The sequence below is a fragment of the Sciurus vulgaris genome, assembly GCF_902686455.1.
Source record: "Sciurus vulgaris genome assembly, chromosome: 2".
Lineage (NCBI taxonomy): Eukaryota > Metazoa > Chordata > Mammalia > Rodentia > Sciuridae > Sciurus > Sciurus vulgaris.
This window is the reverse complement of record NC_136462.1, coordinates 113,767,153-113,785,127: the sequence shown is the minus strand read 5'-3', so window position 1 is coordinate 113,785,127 and position 17,975 is coordinate 113,767,153. Positions and strand designations below refer to the sequence as shown.

The 17,975-nt window shown below is 51.1% G+C and overlaps 1 long non-coding RNA gene across 1 annotated transcript; it reads right to left on the bottom strand.

Annotated features, from left to right (window-relative positions):
- Positions 1 to 10,062: 10,062 nt before the first annotated feature.
- Positions 10,063 to 14,719, bottom strand: LOC306655192. The gene is made up of 3 exons (XR_013762227.1): positions 14,595 to 14,719; positions 11,468 to 11,608; positions 10,063 to 10,403 (listed from the first exon to the last, which is right to left on the bottom strand). It is a non-coding gene; the product is annotated as an uncharacterized lncRNA (long non-coding RNA).
- Between the last annotated feature and the right edge of the window lie 3,256 nt (positions 14,720 to 17,975).

The following is a 17,975-nucleotide window of genomic DNA, read 5'->3' as shown; positions in this document are numbered from 1 at the left end:
ATTTTATTTTAAAACAGGATCTCACTAAGTTGCTCAGACTGGCTTCAAACTTGGATCTTCCTGCCTCAGCCTCCAGAGTCACTGGGATTACAGACCTGCACATCCACACAGGGCCCATTATGGGGTTTTAACAAGGATGTGAAGGAAATAGATTTGCATTTTAGAGCTCAAATTTAGGAGGGCCAAGGGGAGCCTGTGTGTGTAGGGTGTTGGGCAAGTCCGGGGGCAGGGGAAGCTTGTTGGGGAACAGGAGTCAGGGTCTTGATAAGAGAAAGTCTCAGCCCCTCAGGAATGGAGGGCTGTTCTGGCTGATATTGAGATGATATTGGGAAGACTAGAATCTCTAAGCTTGGTGACTGACTATCCTGATAGGGAGGGGCAAGGACACCCAGATTCTACCTGGCCTTAGGTGGAAGTGAGCAGGCTGCAGCAGGTCTGTGGAGAGGTGATGAGTTCCCTATAGGAGCAGCTGAGTGGGAATGTTTGTGGGAGCCCTTAGAGAGGTGGGGGTAGAGCCCCAGTCCTCCCCTCTGCCCTGACTCTATGGGCTCCTTCCCCCAACCTCCCACCCCTGGTCTTCTCCAAGTCTTTGCCAAACTATCCCAGAGCTATCAGGGGCTTTTACTATCCCCCTCCCTTCATCCCCTTTCCTGTGCCACCCCTGCTCCCAGCACTGTGGGTTTGACCCAGCCAGGTACACCTGGGGTCCCTGGGCAGGAAGCTGGGGGAACTCTGAGGGAGGCTAACCGCTCCCCACTGGGGGGAGTTCACAGGACTTTTGTGACATAGGCAATGGTTAGAGGCAACCCCTCGCCGGCCCCCCTCCCCGTGGGACCCTTGGGATCCAGAGAAAAAAGAAAAACAAGAGGAGCCCACCCCCTCGCTCTGCGAGTTCAGACTCTCAGAGTGCCCAGCACCTCCTTAGACAACCTGCAGAAGAACCAGGATCATAATGCGTGACCCCATTACTCAGAGGAGGACACTGAGACCCAGAGAGGCCAGATGAACCCCCTTTGGCCTTAGCCTCCCCACCTCTCAAGGAAGAGATTCCGCGGGGCTCAAAGAAGAGGGCGGGAAGTTGTCATGGTGCCAGCTCTGCTGCCCCTGTCCTTGGAGTCTGAGGCAAATTCTACCTGGCTGGTTTTGGTTTGTTCATCTCTAAGATGACCACGAGGGACAGTGCTCCCTCCCAGAGACCATGAGGACTGAATGGGAACATGCACAGGACAGCCCAGGCCTGCACCAACACATCTGACTCCAGGGGAGGGGTCTTGTCACTCTTACACAGAAGCATCGCCTGGGCATTTGAGAAAGAGAATAGATTCTTGGACCACTGTATCATTTAGAATTAATACTAAAAATTCTTTAGAACCCCACAGTAAGTCTGCAGCAGAACAGTTCCTGGGCCCTATCGTGCCCCCCCTCACCAGATACCCCCACCCAGACTGACCCTGGGAAAACTCTCCACAGGCCCCCGCCCTGGGCGAGTGCTCTCCCTGGCAAAAGGCAGGGGGTCACTTTCCCAGCAGCCGGAGCCCAGCTCAGCCGGGTGGGACGCAGTGGCGACAGCTGATAAGCCAGCCTGTTTAGTTCTGTCTGCCGCGGGCCTGGGGGAGACCGGAGCTCAGCCCAGGCGGCAGACAGTGTGGCTGTGGCCTCTTCCCTTTCCTAGGCCAGCTTGGTGCCCCTGGGGCTGGGACAGCCGATGCCGGGGGGTCCTCCAGCACTCCCTGGAATGAGCAGGGTGTGGGGGAGCACAGGCAAGGCTATGGCCTTACATTATTTTATCGTATGGAATAGGTATTACATTCACTGGATTTAAAAAGTTCTACAGTTTGTCACTTGTCTCCAGCACCTCCCAGGGTACGCCCCCTAGAGGCAACCACTGTTGTAAGAGGTGACTGGTGCGTAAACAAGCAAATATGCACACCTGCCTGTATATCCCTGCCACACTGCCCCTGTGTGTGCTCCCCCTGGCACTTGGGTGAGAGAGGGGGTCCCCACAGGTGCCCAGGTCTCTGGGCAGCTCTTGGTCCCTGTGTGCTGCTTCCTCACGGACCGCCAGTTCTGCATCCCTCTGCCTGGTACACTTTCCTCCTTTCCTTCCTTCTTTCCTCAGCTCCTCCTTTCAGCTCAAATGTCTTTTCTCCCTGATACTCAAGTTAGTCCTCCCTTGCCTCATGCTTCCATGACGCTCTGAACTTCACCACACCATCTTGGGCTGGCCTATTTAGTTGCTGATGCTCCCTCCTACTTCACAGTAGTGACACCAACTTGTCTCAGTTTGCTGTGAACCTTACCAGTTCCAACACCAAGAAGCCCAGGCACAAGTGAAGAGGCCAGCTGGTCAGCCAACTAGACACCAAGATCCCAGAGGTCAGGGAACGGATCTGCCTCATCCAGCCCAATCTCCCTTAGCCCCTACTCCCTTCTGTAGCAGTTACTGTGCCACCCTCCCAGCTGAGCACTGTAAACATAAAAACTCGTTTCATCTTCGAAACAACCCAGTGAAGCAGACCAAGGCTCCAGGAGGTTAAGACACCACCCCAAGGTCTTTACCCAGGACGCTCTGGGGGAAATCCTCCCCAGGTTGCCCGTGTTGGCCTGTGCCAGCTCCTGCAGAGGGAGGGCGTGGCAGGTAGAAGCTGACTGGGTCTGGAGAAGACACCTGACTTTAGCCTTGAGTAGCTAGAGGGCGGTCCCTGGGGACGGTATCCCACTCCTGATGCCCCAGTGCTTTGCTGCAAAGCTGAGAATTTTCTTTGCTATGGGCCGAGGGGGCAGGCTGGGAAAGGGAAATTAGGGGGGCAATAATCACTGTCCTCATCTTACAGGCACAGCTTAGAGAGGATTAATGACCTGGCTCCTAAGGGCCTAGAGCGCTGCGGGCTGTCCATTCATCAGGGACTGCCCCCCAAACAAAGCAAAACAAAACCCGACTGCATACCCGGCTCCTCTCCAGCATGGAGTCCTGGGGCACTAGTGCTGACTCAACCCTCCTCCCTCTAGCTGTGTGTCCTTGGACAGCCTAGCTAAACTCTCTGAGCCTCATTTTGCTCATCTGTGGTCAGAATCTTAATAGTATCTACTATAATACCTTATGGACTGAGACTTGTTGGTGGATTATATGAATTAATATGTATATCAGGTGCTTAGAACCGTCAAGAGTTGAGTGACATAATCTTGATCCTCAGGCTGGTCACTTTCTAGGTTGCCCTTCCTCCAACACTCCAAAGATTTTCCTATCACTCAGACTCAAGGGATTGCATGCTCCTCTGGGTGTATCTGAGACTACGGAGCACTCTGTACCTTAGAAGTCACAGCCTCATCTACCATTTCCAATAGAAGGACAGTGGCCTGCCTGAGTATTCCCTGAGGGGCGGTTGCGTAGTAGCTCTTAGGAGGGATGAGGAGCACAGGCTCAGGCGTGACTGACAGGTTTACACTCCACTCCTCTTGGCTAGCGCCCTGCCTGGGCAGTGGCAGCTACTGTGGACACGTCGCTTACCGCTTACCACCTGCCTTTCCTAAGGACAGGGGCCAGGGCCAGGAAGACTGTGCCTTTCTGTTGCTCCTAAGTTGTTTTAAGCAAGTCACCAATTCAGTTGGGCTGGAAGTAAGGAAATAGGGAGAGAGAAAGGAAGGCAGGCAGGAAGAAGAGAAGGAGGAAAAGAAAGAAAGAAAGAAAGAAAGAAAGAAAGAAAGAAAGAAAGAAAGAAAGAAAGAAAGAAAGAAAGAAAGAAAGAAAGAAAGAAAGAAAGAAAGAAAGAAAGAAAGGAGGGAGGGAGGGAGGGAGGGAGGGAGGGAAGGAAGGAAGGAGGGAAGGAAGGAGAAGAAAAGAAAGAAATGAAATGAAGGAAGAAAAAGAATGCTGCGCATCCTGTCAAAAACCAATTTGTGCAGCTGAGCAGAACTGGAGATTGGCATGTGACTCCGGTGGGTTTATGGTGTCAGCCACTCAGATTGTGCTAACAGGAGCTTCCCAAGGTAGCAATCCCATCTCCCTGCCCTGGATATGCCCAGGCGGCCATGCACACAACTCACTCCATGGAAACCTAATGCACTAAAACACTGAGGCGGGGTCCCGCCATCCAGACCAAACTGATTCTCACCCACATTCCCTGCAATCACCGGACACAAATACCCCGTGAAACTGCAGGGAGAAATATTGTTCTGAGGCTCATTGTAAAAAATGTAAATGCTAGAGATGTTTAAACCTTAAAGTTCCCATCAGCACACCTAATACTGGCCCGTCATCTCCTAGCCCTCTACACATTCGCAAACCCAGGCCATTTTTCACAAAAACGGAAACACACGTTATGGATCACCTTGCAACTTCTCTTCTTTGTTGGGTGGGACCAAATTTATTTAGTTACACTTGTGCCCCAAACTATAACATCAACAACGTGCACTGCTGCACCAAGCCAAGCATCACAGAGAGAAGCGGACCAAGAAATGGCTGCTCCTCTCTCCTCCCACCACTAGGAGATCATGGAAAAACTTAGAACAGGCTGGCAGGAATCTTTCCTCAAGCAGGAAAGAAAGAATTTGTATCCTTCCTATGTGAGTTCTTACAAATTGAATGGAAAAAAAAATCAAACAATTAAAAAGTAGGCAAAATCTCTTGCTTTCTCTTGCTTTCACCCACGTTTCTTGAGGCTCATGCAAACAGCCCACCTATTTACCCTGTGAAGGCTTGAAGGCTTACAGGATCTTACACACACACACACACACACACACACACACACACCTTTTGAAGTGCAAAATGAGATCATACTTTGCACCCAATGCCAAAGATGCCTTTTTTAACTTAATAAAATGTTACAGACATGCCACAAGTCACTGCATGGAGATTCCACGAGTTCATGCTTAGTAGTCTGTCATATTCCCCAGCATGGAGGCAACCAGTTATCCACTCTTGCTCTTAAAGGAGAACACTGAGATTGTCACTATTAACAACACAACAGGAAAAACATCTTCTTATGGATAAATTTCCAGGTTAAAGTTCTGCAAATAGGGCCAAGGGCACATTTTTATTTCAATAGTGCGTGCTTGTTGGAAAATGACATTTTGTTCCTACTTGAATTTGCACCTCCCCAGCATCAGGGAGGTTGGATGCTTTCCCCAGGTTTACATTTCTGTGCATTTCCTCTTCTTCGAAGTGGTTTTGCCCTCCCACCCCCGCAGGGAACTGAACCCCTGAGCACTCTACCACTAAGCCACATCCCAGCTCTTTCTATTTTATTTTTTATTTTGACACAGGATCTTGCTAGGTTGCTGAGGGTTTTATTAAAATGCCCAGGTTGCCTTCCAGCTTGAGACCCTTCTGCTTCAGCCTTCCGAGTCACTGGGATACAGGCGTATGCCACTGTGGTTGTTTTATCCATTTTTTATACCTTTATTTTGTTTATTTATTTTTGGGCAGTGCTAAGGGTCGAACCCAGTACCTCTCACATGCTAGGCAAGCATTCCACCACTGAGCCACAACCCCAGTCCTGTTTTACCCATTTTTCTAGTTTGACTTTTTCCAATTAACTTGTAGGGCATCTGTATATATGAGGGCTCTGAACACTTTATCATATCCAAAACAAATATTTACGCCCATCTGATGTCTCTGAGCTTGTCCATGGAGTCTCTGAACATACAGATGAACAAATATTCAGACTTATTATGCAGTCTCATCTTTTCCTCCACTGCACTGGCCCTGGTTCCTGATTTGTTGAAGGAGAGAGTTCCTACTCTGAGGCTACACAACGAGACAAGAATTTTTCTAAATATTCACCTATACTTTAACCTTCTATTATTTCAAATGTAGTCCCCAATCCAGATAGATGCAACTTGCTTTTTTCACTTACAGCATAGTCTCCTCATTTTAGCTTATAGCAAATATCTTTCTTTCTTTCTTTCTTTTTCTTTAATGCTGCATCATATTCCACTGAAAGATATCCTACCCTATCTAACTTGGAATATTTTTGGGCACTGAAGCTGTCCAGTTCTAAATATTATTTAGTAGTAATAATAATAGCTACAGATTATTGACTGTGTTTCTTACCTGCTAGAGACAGACCTAAATGGGTTGGGCATATTTGCTCACTTAACTCTCATATTTGCTCACTTAACTCTCAGGACACTGGCTTTATAGACTACACAGTTGGTTCTATTATCTCTTTTTGTAAGTGAGGAAATTTGTCTTGTTAAGCTAGGAAACAAGTGGTGTGGCTAGGATACTGAACCAATCCAAGGTGCAAGGACTAAAAAAACCCACTCTTAACCATCACATGCACTTTCTCTGGTACGGTCTTTCCTTAGTATCCTTGAGGAATGGGCTTCAGGACCCCTGTGGATACTAAACTCCAAGGATGCTCAAGTCCCTCATATCAAATAGCATAGTATTTCCTATAACCATTGGCCATCCTCCTATACACTTTAAATCATCTCTAGATTATTTTTGACATCCAATACAATATAAGTACTATGTAAATAATTGTTACACTGTATTGTTTAAGGAACAGTGATGGGGGAAGTCTGTACATGTTCAGCACAAGCACATTTTTAAAAAAATACTTTCAATCTGAGGTTGGGTGAATTCTTGGATGTGGACCCATGGATATGGAGGGCTGACTGTATGTACAAATGTGACTTGAAATATCCACACTTGCACTTGTGAAGGATGAGACAGGAACAAATAAACATGTCTTACGCTCCTTTCCTACCCAGGTCCTGTACTAGATGCCACCATCCGCTGCCACCTGGAGTTCTTACAGAGGCCCTCTGAGTGCCAGGGTTATCCACTTTGCAGACAGAGAAACAAACCCAGTGCAGTTAAGCGATTCACCCAGGGCTTAGAGGTGACTGGTGGGTTCAAACCCAGTTCCACGTGACTCATGTATTCTAACTTTTCACTTAGAAAGATATGTTCACTAGCTTTACAAGTAACACATGGATGAACCCAGAATTTTTTTTCTTTTGCTGCTGCTAAACTATTTCCCTGGGATTCATTCCCAGAGTGGGATCACTGAGTCAAAGGGTATGAGTACTTTTATGGCTTTCCATCTACACTGCCAAATCGTTAATACCAAGGGCTGCACCCGTGCTCTCTGTCACCGGCACCACAGAGAGCTTCATGTCCTTCAGATTCAAATGCGCAACGGAGAAACTGAAGTCCCTGGAGCTGCCGCCTGGGCAGTGCAGTCAGCCCCCCGCAGAAGCGTTTTGCAGAGATCTGGTGAACAAGCATTCCTGTTTCCCCCACATGCCTGAAGACAGTGGGTTTACCGACTGGATGCTTTTGTTTTTATTTTGTTTTGCAGAATTGTTCCTCTCTTGTGAAATCGTTCAAAACGTGACTAAATGGGATTAAGCATAGTTAGGCTTGTCTTTTAAGGAAAGGACAAATCTGGGGGGGAAGCACAAAAATCTTCTGATGCGCAGCTCCTTGGGGAAAGCATTCTCAGCAGCTTGGCCAGGGAGGGGGGCGCCACCCTGGGAGCTAGAAGGGGCAGCTGGGGGGCAGCGGGGGTGGGGGGACATCTTAGGACAGGGGCAGCCGAAGAGGAGAGGGCATCTCAGGGAGGGGGTATCCCTGGGAACTGGCATCTCGGGGAGGGTCAGGCCGGGGTGAGGGCGCGGGCGCGGCTCTGCCCCCTCCCCGGCGCCCGCGGGGCCCCTCGCTGGCGGGCGGGGGCGGCCGATAAGGCGGGAGCGGCCCGTCGCCACGGCGGCCCCGGCCCGGCGGGAAGGCGGGAAGGGGCCCGGCCGGGCGAGCGCAGATAACGCCCGGCGCTGGGGCTGCCGAGACTGGTAGACGCCGCGGCCGCGGGAGATAGAGGCGCGCTGGCCCGGCGGCCCCGGGGCGCGCAGCCGGCAGCCCGGGGGCGGCGGGCGGGGACGCGCCCCGGGCCTCGAGGGCGCAGGGGCCGCGCGGCGGGGTTGCGCCGACCTCAGTGCGCGCGCCTGGGCCAGGGCCCGGCTGCCGGGGAACCCCAGACCACCGCCTTCCCCAGGCCTGCAGTGCCTTCGTCGTGAAAGGACCCCCAAGTATGGTTAGCAACCTCTGCGCACCCCGGGTGTGACAGGGCACTTGCGCCACTCTGTCACCGCGTTTGACTCTCAGTTCTAGAGCGACGTGTTGGTGAGGTTGCTCCGCTCCACGGATGGCGGGTTAAGCCCAGGGAGATTAAGGGACTTGGCCTGACCACCTGGCCGCTGGGCATCTGATGGAGACCTGAATCCGATGCTTTTTCCACCACCCCACAAAGAGGGGCTTTTCCGGGCCAGAGTCTGACAAGGAAATCTCTGAGTGGCATTTGCATTCTGCCTTTTCAAATTCCTCAAATTCCCCACATAAAATTCAGTTGGCTGCCAGACAGCGAGGCAGGAGGCCTGGGGGAGAGGAAGGCCCGGCTGGGAGAGGCCTCGCAGGGGCAGCAAACTGGCCCCAACTCTGCGCGAAGAACCAGCTCTGGGGATGGGTGGAAACTGACACACAGAGGGAACCTCCCTTGACTCGCCCCACTCCCAGAGGCAGAGTCTCCAACAGCAAGCCAGGCCCGACTTCTCCACCGGGCATTCCGGGCCCTGCCTGGCCTGGCCCTGACCCCTCCTGTACCTGCCAGGCCTCCCTAGCACCCTCCGGCTGCTGTGCAGAGTTGGCCTGCCTCTCTTGGTTTCTAGGCAGTCCTAAAACTTTACTCTCTCTCCCATAGATGCCTTCCCACTCCACAAAGGGTTTTATTCTTTATGCGTCCCACCTAAAGGACTTTCCAAGGACTTTTTTTTTTTTTTTTTTTTTAATTAAGCTGCCTTAAAAACTGCACCCATGCGTAATCACAGCTTCTTGGGGGGACTGAGGTAGGAGGATCACATGTTCAAGGTCCACCTCAACAACTTAGTGAGGCCCTGTCTCAAAATAAAAAATAAAAAGTGCTGGGAATGTGACTCAGTGGTTAAGTGCCCTTGTGTTCAATCCCTGGTACCAAAAGGAAAAAAAGAAAAGAAAGAAAAAAAAAAGGACTGAGATGCTGGATCTCATTTTGTCTTCCCAATATGGCCATAGCAATTAAAGTTTCCTTTCCTTCTTTTCTCTCTCTCTCTCTCTCTCTCTCTCTCTCTCTCTCTCTCTCTCTCTCTCCCTCACACACACATACACACACACACACACACACAATTAATTTTTTAAAAAACCACCATACCCAAGTAAGATTTGGCTCCTCTGTAATACAGACACCATTTATTGCATATAGACTATATGCCAGGCCTTTCATACAGTTTCAAATCCTATCAACAACCCCAGGATACTGGTACTATTATCCCCATTTTACAGATAAGGAAAAGTGAGCTCAGAGAGGGTCAGTAGCTTTACCAAGTAACAAAGCTAGGGATCTAGTAGGCTTAGGTCTAGATTCAGACTGTGAAGAAAAAGCAGCTGACTAGGGACCTTGGTTTGTCTGGACATTCAGGCACCAGCATACTGACTGCTTCTGGGTGAATCCTTCCCTCCCTCTGGGCCTCATTTGGCTAGGAGAGAAATGGACAGCTTGAGCCCTGAAGGGTAGGGATAAGGCTGGGTCCATAGGCCAGCCCTGCTTCTGGGGAATTCTGGGGTGCAGATATGCCCCTTCTGCCCCAGGTTACAACCACTGGCTGAATTCTCTGGGCCCCCATCACCCAGGCCTAGGTTGGAAGCAACAGTGAATCTTCCATTTCCTTCTAATGGGCAACCAGTTTCCTCAGTCTCTGTGTACATCCCCCTGTCCCCTGCCCTGTTCCTTCCCTGCTCCTACCCCCAACACCCTGAGGGCTCTGCTTCCCCTCTCCCGGCTCAAACCTGAGGAAAAGCCTGTCATAGTTGGATATGGATATGGATATGGATATGGATATGAATGAGTTCAAGTTACCAGCATACTCTTCCTGAAATATGCATGCTATCAGCCTGGGATTCTGGACAGTTACTAACTTGGGGTAATGAGTCCCTCCTGCCCAGGCTGGAAGTCTGGTCCTGCCCAGTGTATCTGGAATTCCATATTTTTATATTTTTATTGGTTTTCCCCCTACCCCCACATCCTGAGCTGGGGAGAGAGTTTATAGGAGCCCACTAATTAACAGAGAACAGAAGCCTTTTTATTTCATAAATAAAAGCATAGATGTCTGTATGAATAGAAATGCAGTACGTTCCCTGAAGAATGTCTAAGCCTTTAAAAATGTTCCCCCAGGGCTTGGCAGGTGAGCCCTGAGGGGCTTTTCCATGGGAGACCTCTGGTGAGTGGGGGCACTGACTGTCCCTGGGGGGGGCTCCTTGGGCTGGGGCTGTTTTGCGGCATGGTGGTCCAGTTCGTAGCTGCTGCCAGCGCCCATTCCAGCCCCAGTTGCACGAGCCCTTCTCCACAGCAGCTTCTTTGCTGGGCCTCTAAGCAAGATGAGAGAAGAGTCCATGACAGCCATCCCCAGAGGAATAGGGCTGGATTCTGGTGAGTCAGGTGCAGCTGTGAGATCTTAGGCAAATCCCTAGCCAGCTGGACTTCATGTTCCTCCCTGTGAGGAGTGACAGGGGCCGGTGAGGAGAGCCCTAGGGTTTCCTGTTCCAAGGGCCTGTGCTGCGGTTCAGAGGCTATGCTGGGAGCAGAAGATAGACCCAGAGCTGGACCACAGGTGTCACATCTCACGCAGTTCTGAGACATGGGCTGCTGTGTCCTCACAGGCACACACCTTTACATTAGCTGCACAGACGCAGAAACTGAGGCACCCAGACATCATCAGAGAGCCAGGCGGGAATGACTCACACATTCCTTCAAGTGTGGCAACTGAGGCCAGGAAGCCCAGCAACTCTGTCACTGCCCCCTGCAAAGGCCAAGCAATTGTCACCTGGGCCCTTGCTTCCCCAGGATAACAACCTGAGAAGCGCAAAGTAAAGGTCACGCAACTGGGCAGGCCACTAGCCATCACAGGCTCAGTTTCCCTGGCTGTGGCCCTAGACTAACTGGACAGCCAGGTGGACACGATAAGGGGACGGCAGCTGCTCCAAAACAGTAGAACTATGCTGGGCTTCCATGAGAGCACAGCAGCTGGAGTGGCGCCACCTGGTGGCTGAATCCCATCACTGCATGAGCTCCAGAGGCTGGGAGGCCAAGGCCTTCTGGTCAGATTTCCCAGAGCTTCCAGAAAGAACCTGCAAGAGAGCTTTAAGCTGGGATCCTGAGGTGGCTGAAAGAATTGAGAGGAAGCTAGCTTGACTACTGGAACAGCTTCCACTGTGGTCCTGCCATTGAAAAGGGTCAATTATTTGGCTCCAGGGGTCTGAAGCATGTAAGCTCCTCATTTCCACCTAGGGATTCATGTACCCCTATCACAACGGGGATCTGAGACCTTGGGAATGCTAGCCTTCGATTGAGGTCACACAGCAAGTTGGGAAGATGACAGGCCCAGAATTAATTCAGTGCTGCGTGTAGCACAGCCTACTGTTTTAGTTTACCTGCTGTGTGATCTTCTGCCAATTACACACCATCTCTGAGCCTCAATTTCTTCATTAGAAAAAGAGAATTAGGTCTGGAGGTATAGTTCAGTAGTAGATCACCTGCCTAACATGTTCAAGGCCCTGGTAGGATCCCTAGCACTACAAGAAAAGAAAGAAAGAACTGTTACAAAGATCAAACGACATACTGTGCACAAATTGCTTTGCAGATGAGCTGTGCTTATCATGTCTGTTCCAGCAGATGTTCTCCATCGTCACCTCTCCTCACCCTCACTGTGGAGAAGGGCGCTTTTAGCACCATTTCAGAAAAGAGGACATGCACTGGACTTAGAGAACTGGAACACCTTGCCCTGGAATACACTAAGTGGTCAGCCAGGAATTTTGACACTGGCTGTTCCAGAAGGGACTGGATGCTGGAAGCCCACTTTCAGGAAAAAACAAATCAAAACAAAGCAAAACAAAAGAGAACAATGAAGGGCCATGGGATCAATGTCAGCACCTGATGATTCTGTTACAGGGTATATGCAAAGACAATGTCATTATTGCAATTTTTCTTTGACTTTTAAATTTTATCAACAAAAGTGTATGAACTGGGCCTGGTGGGCACACCTGTGATCCCAGGGGCTTGGGAGGATTGTGAGTTCAAAGCCAGCCTCAGCAACTTAGGGAATTGCTAAGCAACTCAGTGAGACCCTGTCTCTAAATAAGATACAAAAAAAGGCTAGGGATGTGGCTCAGTGGTTGAGAGCCCCCGCATTTAATCCCGAGTACCAAAAAAAAGTGTTTGAAAGCCTCAGTTATCTCAAATTTCTACCTAGTTCCCTCTACCATCCTCCTGGGAGCAGATGAAAACTCAGGTCTCTCAAGTTCTTTGCTCTAGACTGGTGGCCCAGCTCCTGGGTCCGCTGGCGGGAAAGGCGGCTGCTAGCAATTCCCCTGCCATCCCCTTGTGGGAAGCCAGGGGGGCCCTTGCCCTGCAGCCAGTGTCACCCAGGTCCTCTCCTCAGCCTCTCTGTCTCCCAGTCCCCCACCCCACCCCTGCCCGGGTCGACCAGGCTGTGGTGTGAGACTGAGGTGGGGTTTATTTATAAATCCCCGTTGCTTATGAATCACTGAAGGAACTGCTCACAGACTGGAGACAAAAGTCTGGGGCCGCCTGGCCGGGAGGAAACACTCTTTAGATTCGACTTTCCCCTTGGCACAGGCCTCCCCACGCCTGGCCTGACAGGGCTCTGCCAGCCCCTTCTGTTCTCAGAGGCAGAAGCGCACTGGCCGCCAAGTTCTGCCGGCCTGTCGGCCTGGCTGTGTAAACAGGACCCGGGGCTGGCGGCCCGGCCCCACACTGGAAATGAGCCTGCCTTCCGCAGCCTGGCCACTTCCTCTTCACGTCCGGAGACTCCTCAGAGTTCGAATAAGGGCTGGGTGGACAGGAGGGAAGGAGAAGCTGGGGCCTTGCCCTGCATGGTCTTCATTGGTCTTGATGGAGGATCAGTAGACAAATGGAAGGGTCAGAGGACTCCTAAGCGGCCATCAAAGCCCAGTATAAGTGAACCTGCTCTGGGAAACCATCCTACTGCTCTGGGCCTGCCCCTTATTGTAGTATATACTTTAGTTACATTCAATCAACATGTGTGAGCATCTAGTGTGTGCAAGGTACTCGTGAGGCAGGGGGTCATGGAGATATCTTATTCACATTATCATTAATTCCTTTCATTCAACTACATTCAATTGTGACTTTCTTAAGGTAGGATTTCTTAAGGTCTAATTCATGATCTGTTTGATTCTATTTAGTGCCTAGCATGGTACCTGCACATGGTACAAGCAATGCAAAGTTTCATTGCATTGACCTGCATTTAACAGGCACATTTTATCCCCAGAACAGGTCTGTGAGTTGCTGACGTCATCCCCATTTTACAGCTGACCAGACCCTTGGGCGGATTTACCGAAGGCTCCCAAGTTAGTAAGTGGTAGGGATTTAAGCCTTCACTGGTAACCTCAGCTCTGCTGAGGAAGGCTTCCCATTAGAGAAGGGAGAAGGCCTTGCTTTTCACAAATGTACAGAACTTCTGCAGAAGCCTTGAAGTAGGTGAAATAGAAATCACTAGAATAAGAACCCCTGAGATGGGCTGGGGATATAGCTCAGTTGGTAGAGTGCTTGCCTCGCAAACACAAGGCCCTGGGTTCAATCCCCAGCACCAAAAAAAAAAAAAAAAAAGAACCCCTGAGACGCTTGTCCCCCACCACAAGAGACTCCTGCACTGCATCTGCCTTGCTGGTGACAGCTCCCACATCCCTGGCCTGTCCAGCCTCCAGGGGGTGGCCTGGAGACATGCCCCAGGTGATGGACGGACAGATTCCACTTTCAGAGGAGAATCAGTCCCTGGATTAAAAGAAAAGGAAAATTACCTCCCACCCTGAAATGAGCAGAATCCATGGGACCGGAAGGCTCTGGCCTCAACTTGTGTGGCTGTGGAAACCTCTGAGCATCTGGGTAAAATGAGTTAAGCCATGAGATGGATGATCATTAGGGTGGTCTGTGCTGGTCTAGTTACTTCCTAAATAAACTAAGATCTCAATGACCCTAAAGTGCCTGAAGGAGGAGAGGAAGAGAGGGATGCTGTCCCGTTCCTCCTCTGTCCCTGCTCATTCTGCAAAGCAACATGGCAGGCACTCCATCAATTCTTGCTGGTGATCTAAAGTGATTAGGCCTGGGCAGTAGACTCAGTGACATCTCCAGGTCGTGTCGCCCGAGAATTCTGGGAAATGAACCCCCCTGAATGAGGTCTCTTGAAGCCTCTTGCTTCAGACAGTGAGAGGGGTCTTCACACCCACTACCCCACTTAACTTGCAATCTTTTGAATTGGATTCCATGAAGTCCTATATTACAAGCGGGAAAACCTACCTCAGAGGGGCGAGATGACTTGCGGCAAAGCCACTAGGCCAAAAAGAGATTTCAAGCCAAGGATCCAAAATGAAGTCAGGGGCTCAGTTGTACTAGTTTTAGTGTCCAAGGCCCTAGTCAGGGTCTGAATCTGGGCCAAGACTCTCATGAACTGTGTGACCTGGAGCCGGCTCATTTGCCTGAGATGTGGTGTCCATCTCAGTAAATGAGGACAATAACACTCACTGGTTGTTGGGAAATTTAGCCCCAGCAGCAGATGCCAGGCCTCACTGCAGTGTTGGCCCGAGTGGGACCCAATCCGTGAGTGTGGGCTATCCCACACCTATGCCAGGAGTCCACCAGCGCTCAGGATTCTCCCTCATGAGGACCTCAGTGTCCCAGCCAGAACAACAGGAAAGGAGATGTGCACCACCCCACCACAGGGGCCCGGCAGGGACATTAGGCCCTGAACTGCAAAGCTTCCCTCTATGTGCCGGTGCCTGGCGAGGTGCCCAAACAAAGTGGGTGCTCTGTAAATATTGTTGAATGAATGAATGTTGTTTGGATGCTGAAAGGTCAACACTGCCACCATTTGCTGTTCCAGGGGACAATGGGATGGCCTATTTGGAATGGGGGGCTGTCCCAGGATGCCTGAGGGGTGAGGTCACTGGTCTGTGTGTACCGCCCGCAGGAAGCTCACTAACTTAATGCCTGATGCCAGTCGGCAGACGTTTCCTGGCTGGCAAGGGTGCCCTGCCTCCTCCCCTTCCTCCTCCTCCTCCCCTCAGCCCCAGGCCTGGCATCTCTCCTTGCCTCAGGTCACACCCTAGGATTGGGATGCCTATGGCTCGGCTCAGGGATTCTCAACTCCCAGGGACCCAGGACTCCTTCGTCCACAGCAGAGCTAGGGGAGACAAAGCTGCCATCCTCTCCAAAGCCCACCTCCACCCGTAGAGTCCCCTGGCCCTGCACCCGGAGGACTCCCCAACTGGACCTCTTACCCGTTAGTCTGGTCTGACCTAAGCCTGGTCCTGGAGTCAGATCAACCCACATGGAAAGTGAAGCATCATCCTCAGAGGACTGGACCAGCTGATGGGCCCTGGATCACCCCATGAGACACAGGGGGCCACACTGGGCAAATGAAGCACACATGCTCCCAAAGCAGAGCAGTCTCAGCAGCCTCTGTGTGACTGACACAGGGTAAAATGGGGCCCAGAGAGGTTAAGCCATTCCCCAGAATGGCACAGAAGCCTCAACTCCTTTGAGAGCTGGGCTGGCTTTGGCTTTTGCAACTGTCTTTGGGCAAAACCCTTCTCTAGGCGTCCTCTCGCTCTGAGAAACAAGCAGAAAGAGCCAGACAGGTTGCTACCCCGCCTGGCCTTCTGACTTCAAGTACACCTCTTCCACGCACAAACCCGCTCCATTTTCCCACTCATGCAACTCCCCAGAGACTGCCACCCTTCCATGCTTTTTCTGCTTCAGTGGCAGAGTCCACAGCTTTGGCTCAGCCGGGCTAGTGACCCCTCACTTGTAAACACCTCTGCAGTTGTAAAACCGCTTTCACACACATGTTGTATCTAATCTCCTATGGCTTTATCTTACTGATAAAGAAACAGGCCCAGAGTGACTGCATGACTCTCCCTATAGCTGACCAGCAGCACAGCTGGGATTTGAACCCATGTCTCTGTAGGACTATGACTTGTCTTCTCTGCTCCTTTGGCATGGGCACAAGGAAATCTATGTGGGCACATAATAGCCCTTCTGAGGCCTGATGCACCTACTTTAATGGGAGTCTTCTGGAGATGAAGCTCTTCCCAGGAAAGGCGTTGAACCCTTGGCAGGACCTGATCAGGTGGGACTTTTGTCTTCCCATGTGCCCTCATGGTCTCCAGACCTGGGGGCCTCAGTTTCCCCAACCATAAATGGGAATGATGATCCCGTCCTGTCAGGGATGGATGAGGATCCACTGGAGCCAAACTTCCCTGCCAGTCCTGGGAGTTAAGAGCGGGGCTGGCCCTGGGCCACGGAGCCAGGTGGGGAGCCCCCTCTCCAGCCCCGTCGCCAGGTTTTCTCACTCTGGAGGACTCCCACTGCCCCAGAGCCACCCGCCCTGCTCACCAGCTTAAACTAAATGGTCGCAGGACTGCAGCCAGGAACAGGCTGGGCCTGCAGGGCATAGTCACTCTCCAGTGCTCAGTGATTTTGGAGTAATGACCACTGTGGTCAGCAGAGTCAAAGAGGGCTCTATTCTCTGAAGACAGGGGTCCCTGAAGACCAGAGGGAGCTGGCTACCCAAAGCCTGAACTCAGGCCAACAGAGGCCTTGACTCTGGTGCTGACACTGCCTGCCAGCCTCACTCCCGACCTCATCTAATCCTTAGGACAATCCTGCCCAAGTGGCTCTGCATCTGACTGAACAGACAAGCAAACTGAGGTGCAGGGAGATGAAATGACTCATCGAGATTCCAGCACCAGCGAGGGCAGACAGGGTCCATCTGACCTCGCTAAACACCACATATTACCCTGGCACCAAGATCTGGAAGTGACCTGTTTCATGGTAAGCCCCCACCAAGGGCTGGATTAGATTACCGTGAGCACCTACCATATGCCAGGCTAGCAACTTTGCTTTGATTTGATCTTAAACTGAACAATCTGGAGAAGGAGGCAGCACCGGCCCCATTACACAGATAAGGAAAGTGAGGCTTACCCAAGATCTGCTTCAAATGTCCACAGTCCCAAGCCCTGTGTAGCAGCAGAGATGGATCATTCCACCTCCTTCCTTCCATGTTAGAAAGAAACAAAAACATTATCTTGTTGACCCCCAAACATGTTCCCAGTATGTGCTGCCCATGCTGCAAAGGGCAGCTACATCAAGGCTACCCATCTTTGGGGAGGTCTGGAATGGGCTGACCTGATCCTGTCCCTTTTTTTAAGCGTACAACTCACTGAATGATCAGAAAGCAAACGCAAGTTTAACCTCTCAAACCCTGCTTTGAAACTGTGTATGTTCCCTAGAGCAGCACAGAAGCCCTGAGGGAAATCAGACTGGGGGCTCAGGCCTGGGAAAGAGATCCCTGAGCCTCATTGTCCAGCCAGATTTGGTCACCCGAGTGAGTCTTGTTGACAAGACTGATACATGGTGTCACCGGGGGATTTTGTTAAACTGCTGCTGTTGGTTTCGGAGGTCTGAGGGAGGCTGTATTCTGAGGAGCTCCCTGAATGCTGGGTAAGTCTGTATCTGTGTTATCCCCTCTCTCAGGGTGGTCCAGAGCATGCAGCTTCAGTCTCACCTGAAGCTTGCTGGGAATGCAGAATCTCAGGCTCCACCAGAGCCTCACAATAGCTACGTGTATTAAAGACAATGGAGGCCCCACCACCAGAGCTTCTAATTTAACTGTCCTGGAGGAGGCCTGAGCACTGGAATTCTTGACCGCTCCCCTCTGTGCACAGCAAAGATCAGGAAGCTCAGCTATAGTGTCCTGACTTCTCCACATAAAAATGACCTGACCTTTCACCCTTTCACCCTGTCTTACCTTCTTTTCTTGAGGGGGTGGGTATATCAGGGGTTGAACCCAGAAGCCCTGTTTATTTTTTATTTTGAGGTAGGGTCTTGCTAAGTTGCTTAGGG